We start from the raw sequence: 16,058 nt of genomic DNA, 5'->3' as shown, positions 1-16,058 counted from the left end.
TTTCGTTGCTGGTAATTGGTCTGTTTAGATTTTCTGTTTCTTTCTGGGTCAGTCTTGGAAGGTTGTATTTTTCTAGGAAGTTGTCCATTTCTCCTAGGTTTTCGAGCTTGTTAGCATATAGGTTTTCATAGTATTCTCTAATAATTCTTTGTATTTCTGTGGGGTCCGTTGTGATTTTTCCTTTCTCGTTTCTGATTCTGTTTATGTGTTTTGACTCTCTTTTCCTCTTAATAAATCTGGCTAGAGGCTTATCTATTTTGTTTATTTTCTCAAAGAACCAGCTCTTGGTTTCATTGACTTTTTCTATTGTTTTATTCTTCTCAATTTTATTTGTTTCTTCTCTGATCTTTATTATGTCCCTCTGTCTGCTGACCTTAGGCCTCATTTATTCTTCTTTTTCCAATTTCAATAACTGTGACATTAGAATATTCATTTGGGATTGTTCTTCCTTCTTTAAATATGCCTGGATTACTATATACTTTCCTCTTAAGGCTGCTTTCGCTGCATCCCACAGAAGTTGGGGCTTTGTGTTGTTGTTGTCATTTGTTTCCATATATTGCTGGATCTTCATTTTAATTTGGTCATTGATCCATTAATTATTTAGGAGCATGTTGTTAAGCCTCCATGTGTTTGTGAGCCTTTTTGCTTTCTTTGTACAATTTATTTCTAGTTTTATACCTTTGTGGTCTGAAAAGTTGGTTGGTAGGATTTCAATCTTTTGGAATTCAGTGAGGTTCTTTTTGTGGCCTTGTATGTGGTCTATTCTGGAGAATGTTCCATGTGCACTTGAGAAGAATGTGTATCCTGTTGCTTTTGGATGTAGAGTTCTATAGATGTCTATTAGGTCCATCTGTTCTAGTGTGTTGTTCAGTGCCTCTGTGTCTTTGCTTATTTTCTGTTTGGTGGATCTGTCCTTTGGAGTGAGTGGTGTGTTAAAGTCTCCCAAAATGAATGCATTGCATTCTATTTCCTCCTTTAATTCTGTTAGTATTTGTTTCACATATATTGGTGCTCCTGTATTGGGTGCATGTATGTTTCTAATGGTTATATCCTTTTGTTGGACTGAGCCCTTTATCATTATATAGTGTCCTTCTTTATCTCTTGTGACTTTCTTTGTTTTGAAGTATATTTTGTTTGATACTAGTATTGCAACACCTGCTTTTTTCTCCCTGTTGTTTGCATGAAATACCTTTATCCATCCCTTGACTTTTAATCTGTGCATGTCTTTGGGTTTGAGGTGAGTCTCTTGTAAGCAGCATATAGATGGGTCTTGCTTTTTTATCCATTCTATTTCTCTGTGTCCTTTGATTGGTGCATTCAGTCCATTTACATTTAGGGTGATTATTGAAAGATATGTATTTATTGCCATTGCAGGCTTTAGATTCGTGGTTACCAAACGTTCAAGGTTAGCTTGTTTACTACCTTACTGTCTAACTTAACTCACTTACTGAGCTATTATAAACACAGTCTGATAATTATTTCTCTCCCTTCTTATTCCTCCTCCTCCATTCTTCATATGTTGGGTGTTTTGTTCTGTGCTGTTTTTAGGAGTGCTTCCATCTAGAGCAGTCCCTTTAAGATACCCTGTAGGGGTGGTTTGTGGGAGGCAAATTCCCTCAAGTTTTGCTTGTCTGGGAATTGTTTAATCCTTCCTTCATATTTAAATGATAATCGTGCTGGATACAGTATCCTTGGTTCAAGGCCCTTCTGTTTCATTGCATTAAATATATCATGCCATTCTGTTCTGGCCTGTAACGTTTCTGTTGAGAAGTCTGATGATAGCCTGATGGGTTTTCCTTTGTAGGTGACCTTTTTTTCTCTCTGGCTGCCTTTAATACTCTGTCCTTGTCCTTGATCTTTGCCATTTTAATTATTATGTGTCTTTGTGTTCTCCTCTTTGGGTCCCTTCTGTTGGGAGTTCTGTGTGCTTCTGTAGTCTGAGCAAATATTTCCTCCCCAGTTTGGGGAAATTCTCAGCAATTATTTCTTCAAAGATACTTTCTATCCCTTTTTCTCTCTCTTCTTCTTCTGGTACCCCTATAATGTGGATATTGTTCCTTTTGGATTGGTCACACAGTTCTCTTAATATTATTTCATTCCTGGAGATCCTTTTATCTCTCTCTGTTTCAGCTTCTACGCGTTCCTGTTCTCTGGTTTCTATTCCATCAATAGCCTCTTGTATCTTACCCATTCTGCTTAAAAATCCTTCCAGAGATTGTTTCATTTCTGTAATCTCCCTCCAGATGTCATCCCTTAACTCTTGTATATTTCTCTGCAGCTCTGTCAGCATGGTTATGACCTTTTTTTGGAATTGTTTTTAGGAAGACTGGTTAGGTCTATCTCCTTCTCAGGGGTTGTGATTTTGGTCTGTATCAAATTCTTCTGCCTTTTCATGGCGAGAGAGAGTTTGCAGAGCTGGCACAAGTGAGGGCTGGGAGAACGTCCCTTCTTGTTGGTTTGTGGCCTTCCTCTCCTGGGAGAACAGTGACCTCTAGCGGCTTGTGCTGGGCAGCTGCATGCAGATAGGGCTTCTGATTCTTGCCCGGCCACTATGGAGTTTACCACCACAGTTGCTGTGGGCATGGTCTACCTCAGGCTGCTGCTCCAATATGACGGAGCTGCATTGGAGGGGAAACATCCAGGAGTCTGTTTATATCTGTGAGGGGCCTCCGAGCTGCACTGCTGCCCAGGTGGTTAGGGTGCCCAGAGTTCCCCAGGATTCCCAGCTGCTGGACTAAGTGTCCCAGAACACTTCTGTCCAGCTGTGGGGGTCCCTGTCCCTTTAAGACTTTCAAAAAGCACTTGCTTTTCTTTGTCCCAGGGGTGCTGTCTGCGGGGACCCATTCACATGTCTTACTGTCCTGTTTCCCTAGTTTCCAGCATCCCACGCATGTACTTTGCCTGTGCTCCAGTGCAGATGGTTAGGGCTGGCTATTTAGCAGTCCTGGGCTCCCTCTCCCTCCCCGCTCCAACTCCTCTCCTCCTGCCAGGAGCTGGGGTGAGGGGCACTCGGGTCCTGCCAGGCTGCAGCTTATATCTTACCCCCTTCACAAGGCGCTGGGTTCTCACAGGTGTGGATGTAGTCTGGCTGTTGTCCTGTGTCTTCTGGTCTCTCTTTTAGGAAGAGTTGTCTTTGTTGTATTTTCAAAAATATATGTGGTTTCAGGAGGAGATTTCCACTGCTCTACTCATGCCACCATCCTGGCTCTGCCCTGCCATATGAATTTTAGAACTATTTGTTACAGTTCGTTGAAGAATGCTGTCAATATTTCGATATGGATTGAACTGAATCTGTATATTGCTTTAGGCAGGATGGCCATTTTGACAATATTAATTCTTCCTAACCAAGAGCAGGGATGAATTTCTATATATTAGTGGTCCATTTAATTTTCCTCAAGAATGACTTGTAGTTTTCAGGGTATAGGTCTTTCACTTCCTTGGTTAGGTTTATGCCTAGGTATTTTGTTTGTTTTGATGCAATTGTGAATGGAACTGTTTTCCTGATTTCTCTTTCTTCTAGTTCATTGTTAATGTATAGGAATTGAACAGATTTCTGTGTATTAATTTTGTATCTGGCAACTTTGATGAATTCAGATTAGATCTTATAGTTTTGGAGTAGATTCTTTAGGGTTTTTTATATAGAATATCATGTCATATGCAAACAGTGACAGTTTCACTTTTTCCTTACCAATCTGGATGCGTTTTATTTCTTTGTGTTGTCTGATTGCCGTCACGAGGACCTCCAGTACTATGTTGAATAAAAGCGGGGAGAGTCAGCATCCTTGCCTTCTTCCTGATCTTAGAGGAAAGGCTTTCAGCTTTTCACTGTTAAGCATGATATTAGCTGTGGGTTGGTCATATACAGCCTTTAGTTATGTTGATGTACTTGCCTCTATACCCATTCTGTTGAGAGTTTTTATCATGAATGGATGTTGAATTTTGTCAAATGCTTTTTCAGCGTCTATGGAGATGATTATGTGGTTTTTGTCCTTATTTTTGATGTGGTGGATGATGTTGATCGATTTTCAAATGTTCTACTATCCTTACATCCCTGGAATAAATCCTTCTTGATCATGATGGATGATCTTTTTGATGTATTTTTTAATTTGTTTTGGTAATATTTTGTTGAGTATTTTTGCATCTATGTTCATTAGGGACATTGTTCTTCAGTATTCTTTTTTTGTGGTGTCTTTGCCTGGTTTTGGTATTAGAGTGATGCTGACCTTGTAGAATGAGTTTGGGAGTATTCCCTCTACTTCTACTTTTTGGAAAACTTTAAGGAGGATGGGTACTAGTTGTTATCTGAAGGTTTGATATAATTCAGCAGTGAAACCCTCTGGTATAGGAGTTTTGTTCTTAGGTAGTTTTTTGATTACCAATTAAATTTCATTGCTGGTAATTGGTCTGTTCAGATTTTCTGTTTCTTCCCGGGTCAGCCTTGGAAGGTTGTATTTTTCTAGGAAGTTGTCCATTTCTTCTAGTTCATCCAGTTTGTTAGCATAAAATTTTTCATAGTATTCTCTTATAATTCTTTGTATTTCTGTGGTGGCTGTAGTGATTTTTCCTTTCTCATTTCTGATTCTGTTTGTGTGTGTAGACTCTTTTTTTCTTGATAACTCTGGCTAGGGGTTTAAATATTTTGTTTATTTTCTCAAAGAATCATCTCCTGCTTTCATTGATTCTTTTTATTGTTGTATTCTTCTCGATTTTATTTATTTCTTCTCTGATCTTCATTATGTCCCTCCTTCTGCTGACTTTGGGCCTCATTTGTTCTTCTTTTTCCAGTTTCAATAATTGTGAATTTAGACTATTCATTTGGGATTGTTCTTCCTTCTTTAAATAGGCCCGGATTGCTATATACTTTCTTCTTAGAACTACATTTGCTGCGTCCCACAGAAGTTTGGGTGTTGTGCTGTTGTTTAAATTTGTCTCCGTATGTTGCTTGATCTCTGTTTTAATTTGATCATTGATCCATTGATTATTTAGGAGCATGCTGTTAAGCCTCCATGTGTTTCTGAGCCTTTTTGTTTTCTTTGTACAACTTATTTCCAGTTTTATACCTTTGTAATCTGAGAAGTTGGTTGGTCGGATTTCAATCTTTTGGAATTTACTGAGGCTCTTTTTGTCGCCTAGTATGTGGTCTATTCTGGGAAATGTTCCATGTGCACTTGAGAAGAATGTGTATCTTGCTGCTTTTGGGTGGAATGTTTCATAGATGTCCGTTAGGTCCATCTGTTCTAATGTGTTGTTCAGTGCCTCTGTGTCCTTACTTATTTTCTGTCTGGATGATCTGTTGTTTGGAATGCATGGTGTGTTGAAGTCTTCTGAAATGAATGCATTGCATTCTATTTCCTCCTTTAATTGTGTTAGTATTTGTTTCACATATGTCAGTGCTCCTGTGTTGGGTGCATAGATATTTATAATGGTTATATCCTCTTGTTGGACTGACCCCTTTATCATTATGTAATGTCCTTCTTTGTCTCTTGTGACTTTCTTTGTTTTGAAGTCTATTTTGTCTGATACAAGTACTGAAACACCTGCTTTTTTCTCCCTATTATTTGCATGAAATATCTTTTTCCATCCCTTCACTTTCAGTCTGTGTACATCTTTGGGTTTGAAGTTAGTCTCTTGTAGGCAGCATATAGATGGATCTTGCTTTTTTATCCATTTTATGACTCTGTGTCTTTTAATTGGTACATTCAGTGCATTTACATTTAGAGTGATTATTGATAGATAGGTACTTATTGCCATTGCAGGCTTTGGATTCGTGGTTACCAAAGGTTCAAGGGCAGCTTCTTTACTATCTAACAGTCTAACTTATCTATCTTATTACACTATTATGAACACAGTCTGATGATTCTTTTTTTCTCTCCCTTCTTTTTTTCCTCCTCCACTTTTTTTATGTTACGTGTCTGATTCTGTACTCTTTGTGTATCCCTTGACTGAGTTTGTGGATAGCTGATTTAATTTGCATTTACTTAGTACTGAGTTGGTCTACTTCCTTTGCTGTGGTTTTATTTTCTCTGGTGACAGCTATTTAGCCTTAAGTATACTTCCATCTAGAGCAGTGCCTTTAAAATACACTACAGAGATGGTTTGTGGGAGGTAAATTCCTCAGCTTTTGTTTATCTGGGAATTGTTTAATCCCTCCTTCAAATTTAAATGATAATCTTGCTGGATAGAGTATTATTTCCCCCACAGTTTTTAAAAAGGTAAATATACACCTAACATATAGTCTCGTCATCCCACTCCTGTGTATTTACCCAAGAGAATTAAAATCATATGCCCATACAAGACTGGTACATTAATGTGCACAAAAGCTTTGTACTAGCCCAAACTGGAAACCACCCAAGTATCATCAACAGGTAAATGAATAAAATGATGTATACATGCAAAGGAATACTCTTGACCAAAATGAAAAAAAGGAACAAACTACTGATACATGCTACAAGAAGGATAAATCTCAAAATGACCATGTCTAGTGAGAGCAGCCAGATTAAAAAAGAGTACATACTGTATGACTCCATTTGTGTAAAATCCTAGAAAATACAAACTAGTGTGGAGTGACAGAAAGCAGATCACTGGTGGCCTGGGGAATGGAGGAGAGACAGGATGGACAGGAGGGAGGGACTACAGACAAAGAGAGACACAAACTTTGGAGAATTATATGTTCATTATGCTGATGTGGTGATAGGTTCATACACAAAGACACATGTCAAAAATGTACCAAATTATACACTTTAAATGTGCAATTTACCATGTGCCAGTTGTTTTTAAAAAATATACAATTAAGTGTCAATTAAGTTGTTTTTAAAAAATATACATCACAGTGAAACTCCAGAACATTAGAAACTGACATAAAAATCTTAAGAGTACCCAGAGAAAAGACAGATTTAATCTGAAGAAATAATCATTCTATGCCCCCTGACTCCTCAACAGCGATAATAGAATCCAGAAGGCAGTAGAATGAATATATGAGGATAAACAACTGTCAAACTAGAATTGTATATCTGGGAAAAACAGGATCAAAATAAAGACGTTCTTAAGGACAACCTAGAGTTTGCTATCAAGACACCCTCATTCTCAGATATTTAAAAGGATATGTTTCAGGCAGAAGGAAAGTGAGTCCATTTGGAGGGCATGCATCAAACAGTAAGAGTACTGTCTTATGGAATTAAAAATAATAACAAAAATTCATGGCAACAGCAGCATCTATGTCAGGAGAGGGGGTATTCACTAAGTTCCCTGTATTGGCTGGGAGTAGAGTAAGCATATTGACTGCTTTTAGACTCAAGAATATGTTAAAATTTTTTGGTTTAACCATTCAAAGTGTAGCAACAGAATATTAAACTTTCTTAGTAGATCAAAGTAAAATTTAAAAAAATACCCAAAGAGGTCAAGAAAGGAGAAGAAAATAAACATAAAAAAGTTAGACAAAGAGTAATCCCAGAGGATGGCAGAAATAATCCTGCACTGAAGTGTGATCTTCTTGTGGACAGAGGCTGTGCTATATTGTCCATTGTATCTTTAGTGTCTACCATAGTCTGGCCCATATTAGATACTTTGATAAATATCAAATGACTAACAGTTTGCTGAGTGAATAAATAAATGTTTGGCTGAATGGATGGTTGTGTTATACTCAGAATTATATTTGGTCTTTGTCCCAGGTTTCTGGCACAAAGCTTCTAAAACCTTTTAAATTTCCAGAATGATAGAGTGTCTTCTGTCATTCGTAAGGAGCTCCTTTTGAGCACATTTTAGTTTACGCTAATGGTGAAGCTTAGGGTGGGGCCCCTAGAGAGCCATAGAATGAATGAGGCTGGTCATCAGAAAGACTACCCACCAACCTCTTGGTCGGAGAAAGGGGTGCTGCAGATTAAGGTCTATAAACACTCTCAAATAAGGAGATTTGATGAGCTTCTGGGTTGGCAAACACAAGGGGAGGGTGGTGTAACCCCGTTCCAATGGCACAGAAGCTCCTATGCCCAGCACCCTTCTGGCCCTCACCCTATGTACCTCTTCATCTGGCTCTTTATCTGTGCCCTTTATAATGAATTGTTTCTCTGAGTTCGGTGAGAGCCTCTAACAAATTAACTGAAGCTGAGCAAAGGATCATGGGAACCCTTGATTTATAGCTGGTCAGTCAGAAGCACTGGAGACAGCCTGCCTGACATGGGATTGGTGTTTGAAGTAGGGCCGTTCTTGTGGGACTGAGCCCTTAACCTGTGGAGTCTGATGCTTACTCTAGGTAGGTAAGCGTCGGAATTGAGTTAAATTAAATTGTAGGCCACCCAGTCAGTGTCTGCTGAGAACTGGAGAATTACTTGGTGGTGTTGAAAAAAAAACACCTTGGAATGGTAAATGAATGAAACTGGCTAGTTGAATGGGTACATGGATGTATGAATCATATAAAACCTCCTTTTGCCCAAAAGCTTCAGCCTTCTCCAAGCACCACTTCATTTATCAGAATTAGCCAACAAATTACAGACAGGACAAACTGAGTTTCTCTCTTCTCCCTGGCCACTGTCTGGAAGCAATGAACTTTGCAAAATACAGATGGACAAGGAAGGAGGAGGCAGCAATGGACTGGGTCAAACTAGTCCCTGATTATGCGAAAGCTGACAGAATAAAAATCACGTATGCGAGGTAGATTTCTGTTTTGAGCTGTATTATTTATCCCTCTGGTTTTGAGTTGTATTATTATTTAGTGGCTAATGCCCTAGTTGGCATCTCAATACCTACAGTAGGGGCAACAAGGTCCTTGACTGCTCTCTGTCCTGCCTCAACTTCCTTGTCCATTTGGACTTCATCCCATCATGATACACAACCATCATGGTATCACTACCACCCTCAACCCCTCTTGCTCAAAATACTTCAATGGATCACAACAGCCTCCTGGAATCAAACTCAAACTTCTTAGCCTGATTTTCAAAGCCCTTGGAGAATAGATTTTCATCACCTTTTCTCTCACTACCCCCTAAAAATTACCAGGCTTTAATAAATAGATCCCATGACCGTCCTCACCTCTGCATTCTTGCTTATGCTGTTGCCTTCACCTGTCATTTCCCTACTGCCATTTTGTTATTGAGGTTGTGAACATTCTCCAAGGCCCAGTGCAAATGTTACCTCCTCCATGGTGCTTTCTGGAGCAGAGCCAAAAATCACTTTTCACTTCCTGTTCCATAGCATTCTTTGTAAGTCTCTTCTGAATTTTAACACATCCCAGCTTATGCTCTACTTGGAAGGCAATGTAGCGTAAAGGTTAAGGACATGGATTGTGGAGTCAGAGAGATGTAGGATTGAATCCAGGTCAGCCATGTCCCAGCTGTATGAACTGGGAAAGTTACTCAACTCCCCTAAGCTTCAGTTCCTTCATCTGCAAAATGGGAAAATCTGTATCAGCAGGTTGTTCTGAAGATTAAATGCAACTATGCCAATAAAGCATTTAGCATATGCAGTAATTATTACTATCAGAATACATGCCTTATGCCCCTCTTCCACAGATGTAAGCTCCCTGAAAAGGGTACCCATATCTGGTGATATTTCTACCTTCCACCTCTTCTAGTACCTAGTTCAGAGCCCCACACAGTGTTTCTCTTATGGTACGCACAATAACTTCCAAACCAAGAGGTATATAATATCAAATATGCTCTCATTTATCTTGGTACAACATTTGGGTTCTACAGAATTCTCAAGGTTTACTGCACTTAATAAATATTCAATGTCTTTCTTACCCCTGGAAACCATATATGCTCCAGACTTTAACAGACAATATTGACACCTTATCGGGCAAACAAAAAGGCACAGCCATTGACTGGGAACATATACTTGCAAAATATATTAGACAAAAGACTTGTATTACAGAATATATTTAAAAATTCTTAAAACCCAACAATACTAAGACAACCCAATTAAAACTGGCAAAAGATTTTAACAGATACTGCATAGAAAATAAAGAATAGTGAATTAACACATGAAGAGATGCTCTTCATAAGATCATATAAATGTCATGTGAGAAAGTAAATATTACTTTACACCTACTAGACTAGCTAAATTAAGGACTGAGCATTCCAAGTGTCATCAAGGATGCTGAGCAGCTGGAATTCATAGTGATGATGAGGATTCAAAGTGATACAACCACTCTAGAAAACAATTTGGTAGCTTCTTAAAAATTTAAACATCTATCATGCCACCTAGCCATTCCATTGTTTTTGTAGGTATTTACCCAAGAAAAACAAAAACATATATCTACACAAAGACTTGTACACAAATGTTCTCAGAAGCTTTATTTACAATAGCCAAAAGCTAGACACAACTCAAATGCCTATCAACAGGTGACTGGATAAACAAATTAAAATATAGCCATGTAATGGAATACTACTCAGCAATAAAAGGAATAAGCTATGGATGCACACAAGAACATGGATGAATCTCAAAATCATGTTTAGTAAAAAAATAAGCCAAAGGAACATAAACTTATGAGTCCTTCTATACAAAGTTCTAGGAAAAGTAAGCTTATCTAGAAAGACAGAAAGCAATTAGTGGCTACTTGGAAACAGAAGGAGGGATGGTTTGCAAAAGGGCACAAAAAACCTTGAAGGGATTATAGAAATGTTTATGATGATTGTGATGATCATTTCACAGGTTTATACATATGTTAAAACTCCCTACTTTTAAAGTGTAGTTTATTATACTTCAATATACCTCAACAGAGTTATATGAAAAAAATATAAATACTTTTTAAAACACTTTTCTTAAAAAAAAAACCACACAAAATAAGCAAGCAGACTAGTAACTTTACAAGCTTACTAGCAAAGTAAGCAAAGCCTAGAGCTGGTCCAAAAGCTGCTCTTGAAAGCACAGCCTCAGCACAGACAGTGCAGGAATGTCAAGAGGCAGGAAGCTAGGCAGAGCCGCCTCAAATTGCAGCAGGGAGTGCCATAAATGTGGTCTGGATACAACTGGCCCTTTGAGGCTGATTTCGTGGCAAAGCTAATTTCTTCAGTGCTCAAGTCACTGGCAGCCCAATAGTTCAGCTGAGATAGATGTCAGGTTGCATTCCTGTGGCCTTTTTCTGTGCACATTTCGAAAATGACTCCTGGGTGCCTGGGAAGCCTTGCCTAATGGGAGATTTCAAGCATGGCTGGAGGCCTAAAGACCTCAATCCTTAGGGAAAGGAGGCTCAGAGCTTTCACGTGGCTCCAGGCATGACCCCAGGGGATACCTCTCACTATCCCCAAGAAGCCCACTGGTGCTCCTGGAGTGGTGCAGGGAAGGGAAAGTTAAGTGCCCCTGGGAGGTCCAATTCCCTTCCCCAGCCCTACCTCCTGCAGTACTGGGTGCTTGCCAGTGCTCCCTTTATCAAATATTATTTTAAGAGAAATGCTTCAAAGTGAAATTCCATGGAAGAGGCAAGGGAGGAAACTATTCTTTACCTTGCTCCTTCATCCTTCTGACCCCTGTTCTGGCCCTCATTGTATTACCTTGCACTGGATCCCGCTAGAAGCCCCTTAACCTCCAGGAACCCCTTAATCTGGTTTCCCTATCTACTGGATGGAGAGACGATCCTACCCTGTTTACCTCATTCATTTCACCCCTGCCCTCCCAAAGACTGATGCACCCAGTCCTAACCCAGCGAATCTTGGAATGGAGGGGTCAGACTGACAGGCCATGGCCAAGACTGAGCAGGCACAGATAGCTTTATTTGGCTTGCACAATATTTAAAACTCAGAAAAAGTCGACATAAAAAAATCCAGAAGTCTGTCTTTTCTTGAAAAACTCAAAAGATCTGGCCTTACTGAACATATACTCCCAAGCAATCAGCTGGACCTGAGGACCAAGCCCCCTTCTAATTGTCTCCTGCCGCTACCAAGAGCCCTGTATTTGCATCGCCCACCGACTTGGGCCTGTGGGTATCTGGGTCTGCTCTCAAGCCAGTGGGAAGGGTACTGGGCCTTTATCTTGCCTAGACCACCTCACCGGGGACATTCTGTGGTGGGCCCTAAGAGGGCCCCAGCCTTGAACACTTCTCTTGATGAGGGAACTCATCACCTTTGAGGATGCTCATTGGCAGGATTCCATTTGCTGGAACCTTCTCCCGATTCACGTAGGCCTCTCCCCCACTCGGGTCCGGGTTCTGCTTTCCTTCATGCCGCTGCCTGCCATCCCAGCACTTCAGGCCCTGACAGCCACTGGTTCTTCTCTGAAAACCTTAAAGGCCCTGTTTTTCAGCCCTTTCCATTAGACATGATTGCCCCATTCCTTGGCCTCCCCAGCGCTTTCCTGTGAACATGCTCCACTTTCTCTGTCACATGTGGAGCTGATAGATTTTTCCTCCCCACTTTGTCCTAGTGAGCAGGTCAAATTAATTACAATACGTGTTCTTACATGGCTTCTCTCTGGCAAGCTTTAACGAGAGGCAGCATCACCAGGTACTATAAGCAACAGTAAATATGTTCTGTCGGGTTTGGTCTCAACATCCTCATACAGATAAAAATAGACCTCATGGCATCAGGCAGGATAATTCATACTCTCTACAAATAATTTCTGAAACAGAAAAATGAAACATCAGGAATTTCCCATTTTTTAAAAATTACATAAGTCTTGGAGTGAAAGTAATTGCTAAGAATTTTAAAAATAAGTAGGCTGGGTTCTGAGGTTAAATATTTTTTATGGAAAGGAAATAAAAAATATGCCAAGATCCCCTAATTCAGACCTAAGGTTAGAACAAGGACAAAAGAAAATAATTAATAATTCTCTTTTCTATGCTTTGCTTGGCTTTCTCAAAGATCAACATTTTGGGAGAGGAAAAAATATTGGGCCTTTATTTCATCTCACAGAAGTGTATGTGTTGGGGGAGCAGGAGAGAGAGAGGGAAACATCAGATCTTGTAGAAGTCAGTTACTATCTTGTAAAATGCAAGGCTTGGACCAGATCACTGAGAGGTCCTCAAATCTGCACCAGAACCACCTGGGTAAGCACTATGTTAAACATGCAGATTTCCTGCCACACACACAGAAATTTGGCCTCTCGAGGACTGGGATGGGGCCAGAAACTGGCACCTGACAAATGCCCAGGTGATTCTGATTCCCCCAAGCTTCTCATCTAGTGGTAGCATTCTTTTTATCAGATTTATTATTTTTATTGAAGTATAGCTGATGTACAATATTATATTGGTTTCAAGTATTCAACTTGGTGATTCAACAATTATCTACATTATTAAATCCTCACCCCACCTACTGTAGTTAATATCTATCACCACAGAAAGATATTAAAGATCTATTGACTATATTCTCTCTGCTGTACTTTCATCCCTGTGACTAATTCATATTATGATTGAGATTTTACCTCCTTTACCTAATTCCCCTACCCACTCCAACCCCCCCACCCCATGGCAACCCCCAGTCACTTCTTGGTGTCTCTGAATCTACTGCTGCTTTGTTCATTTTGTTTTGTTTTGTTTTTAGATTCCACATATAAGTGAAATCATACGATATTTGTCTTTCTCTGCCTGGTTTATTTCATTTAGCATAATACCCTCTAGGTCCATCCATGTTGTCACAAATGGCAAGATTTCTTTCTTTTTATTGTCTGAGTAATATTCCATCATGTATATATATCACCTCTTCTTTATCCATTCATCTATTGATGGACACTTAGGTTGCTTCCATATCTGGGCTATAGTAAATAATGTGGCAATAAACATAGGGGTGCATATATCTTTTTGAGTCAGAGATTTGTTTTTCTTTGGGTAAAACCCTAGAAGTGGAGTTACTGGGTCACATGGTATTTCTATTTTTAGTTTCTTGAGGAACCTCCATACTGCTTTCCACAGTGGCTGTACCAATTTACATTCCCACCAACAGTGTAGGAGGGTTCCCTTTTCTCCACGTCTCACATGTTTTTTTTTTCTTCTCTTTTGGATTGTAGCCATTCTAACTGGTATGAGGTGATAGCTCACTATGGTTTTGATGTGCATTTCCCTGATAATTAGTGATGTGAAGCATCTTTTCATGTGCCTGTTGGCCATCAGTATATCTTCTCTGGAAAAATGTCAACTTAGTCCTCTGACCATTTTGAAATCAGGTTATTTGTCTTTTTGGTGTTGAGTTGTTAGTGGTAGCATTCTAAGTCCATTTCTCCACTCAGGTATGTGGTCGTGCTCTCTGGCAGGAGGTCTGCTGGGCATGGGGGGGCTATGATGGCAAACAAGTCACACAGGCATGGCTCTCAAAAAGCTCATGCATGGGCTGGGAGGTGGGAGGTGAGGAGAGGATGCTGAGGAAATGGACATCTGTCTTGGGATGTGGTTGGGGCCATGACACCCAAAAAACAGGGTGCCAAGGGAACCCCCCAGACTGAGGAGGAAAGGGTGGTCAGGGAAGCCCAAACTGGTAGCACGTCCAAGGCCTGGGGACCTTGGCAGAGAATGTGGGTGTGGGGCATACAGGGACTCCGGCGGGATTCAAGGGAGGAGGAGATGTTGACTGAAGAAGCCGGCAGGCGCCAGGTCATGCGGGGCTGGGGCAGCTACACCACCCCTTCCTGGGAGCTATGGAACGGGTCTGAGCAGGGTAGGGACATGACCAGACTTGTGTTTTAGGAAGATCACACAGGCTGCTTTGTGCAGAATACACCACAGGAAGCAAGAAGCAAGAAGAAGGAAGAGGCGGAAATAAATAAGACTTCTGTCCTGGGTTGTCAAAGCCCAGGGCGAGAGGCGGCCAGCATGGTGCAGCTCAGAACGGTTGGGGGCCTGTCTCTCCAGGAAAATCCCAGGCTTTTGGCTTCTTATCTCAGGTCCCACTAGTGCAATCACTTTTCCTTGCTGGAGAAACTTGGGGCTAGGAACCTCTCCCCACCAACATATCCACCTGCCTGATTCTGTTTGGGCTGCTTGCTTCTCCCAGGCTCAGAAAAGGAGATGGAACCTGTTAATTGGTCTTAAAGTATTAAGGAATAAAAGTAAGAAGGAAGAAATGACTCAGAAGAGAAAAACCTCCCATGCTTGTCCTTTAGGAATAAACATACAATCCTTTTTATTTTTAATAAAGTGTCATTAATAAACAATCTTACGTTGGTTTCAAATGTGTATCACAGTGGTTCAACAGTCCCTGTGATCAACTTGTATTGTGAATATACATACAATCTTAATAATAATTCACTTGTGGCTAGCACTCTACAGTCCACAACACTTATGATCACCATAGCTTTCTGGAGGCTCCCAACACTCCTGGGAAATAGGCACTGCAATGTCAGAGAGGAGGAGACAGAGACGTGCAGACCTGACCAGCTGGCAAGGTCACAGAGCCAGCAGGAAGCAGAGCACAGGTCAGGCATTCATTCCATGGCTCCTGTGCTGCTATTGATCCCTGAGCCCAGGGGAACTGTAATTAATTAAAATGTCTCTCCTCAGCATTGCAGACAGCAAACTGGAGAATTCAATGAAAATGATCGGCCCAGTGTGGAAGTGTTTCATCTTGAAGTCCTGGGAGGGCTTTTGAAATGAGAGAGGAACTGATGAGATGAGGAGAGAGAAGATGCCACAGCCTGTTAGCAAATGTCATCCCTGGCTGAAAACGCCCACTCCAAGGAGGCTGAGGCAGGGCGGCCAGGCCCTCCTCTGCTCTGGGGAAGGAGGAGTAATCTTGTCCCCAAGCAGAAGGAGAGTCTAGGCTGGGGTGGGAAAGGGAGCTGACAGGAGGAGAAGGGACCAATCAGAAGAATGCTTCCCTCTCTTCTATCCCCACCCACAATATTTCTCTCTAGGGCAAATCAGGGAAGTCAAACCATACACATACATGTAAAAGGGAAAAACAGGCTGCAAATGCTGCTCTCACCAAAAAATTAATAGCTATTTTTGAGCCTTACAAATTGCCAGGTATAAGCCCTGTCTATAAAATCTCACAATGAATCTTTAGCATAAGCCTATGAAGTTGGTAACTATTATCTCCATTTTATAGGTGGGAAAACTGAGACTCAAAAACTTAAGCATCTTCTTTTAGGTTCACACAGCTTTACAAATGACAGAGCCAGGATTCAAATCCAGGCCTTTCTGA

The 16,058-nt window shown here is 40.6% G+C and overlaps 1 protein-coding gene across 5 annotated transcripts in view; it reads right to left on the bottom strand.

Annotated features, from left to right (window-relative positions):
• GALNT10 (polypeptide N-acetylgalactosaminyltransferase 10) overlaps positions 1–16,058 on the bottom strand; it is a 263,067-nt gene that overhangs the window by 223,575 nt on the left and 23,434 nt on the right. The window lies entirely within an intron of this gene.

This window comes from Manis javanica, chromosome 1 (assembly GCF_040802235.1).
Source record: "Manis javanica isolate MJ-LG chromosome 1, MJ_LKY, whole genome shotgun sequence".
Taxonomy (NCBI): domain Eukaryota; kingdom Metazoa; phylum Chordata; class Mammalia; order Pholidota; family Manidae; genus Manis; species Manis javanica.
The sequence above is the reverse complement of the archived record's forward strand: the minus strand, read 5'-3'. Positions and strand labels throughout refer to the sequence as shown.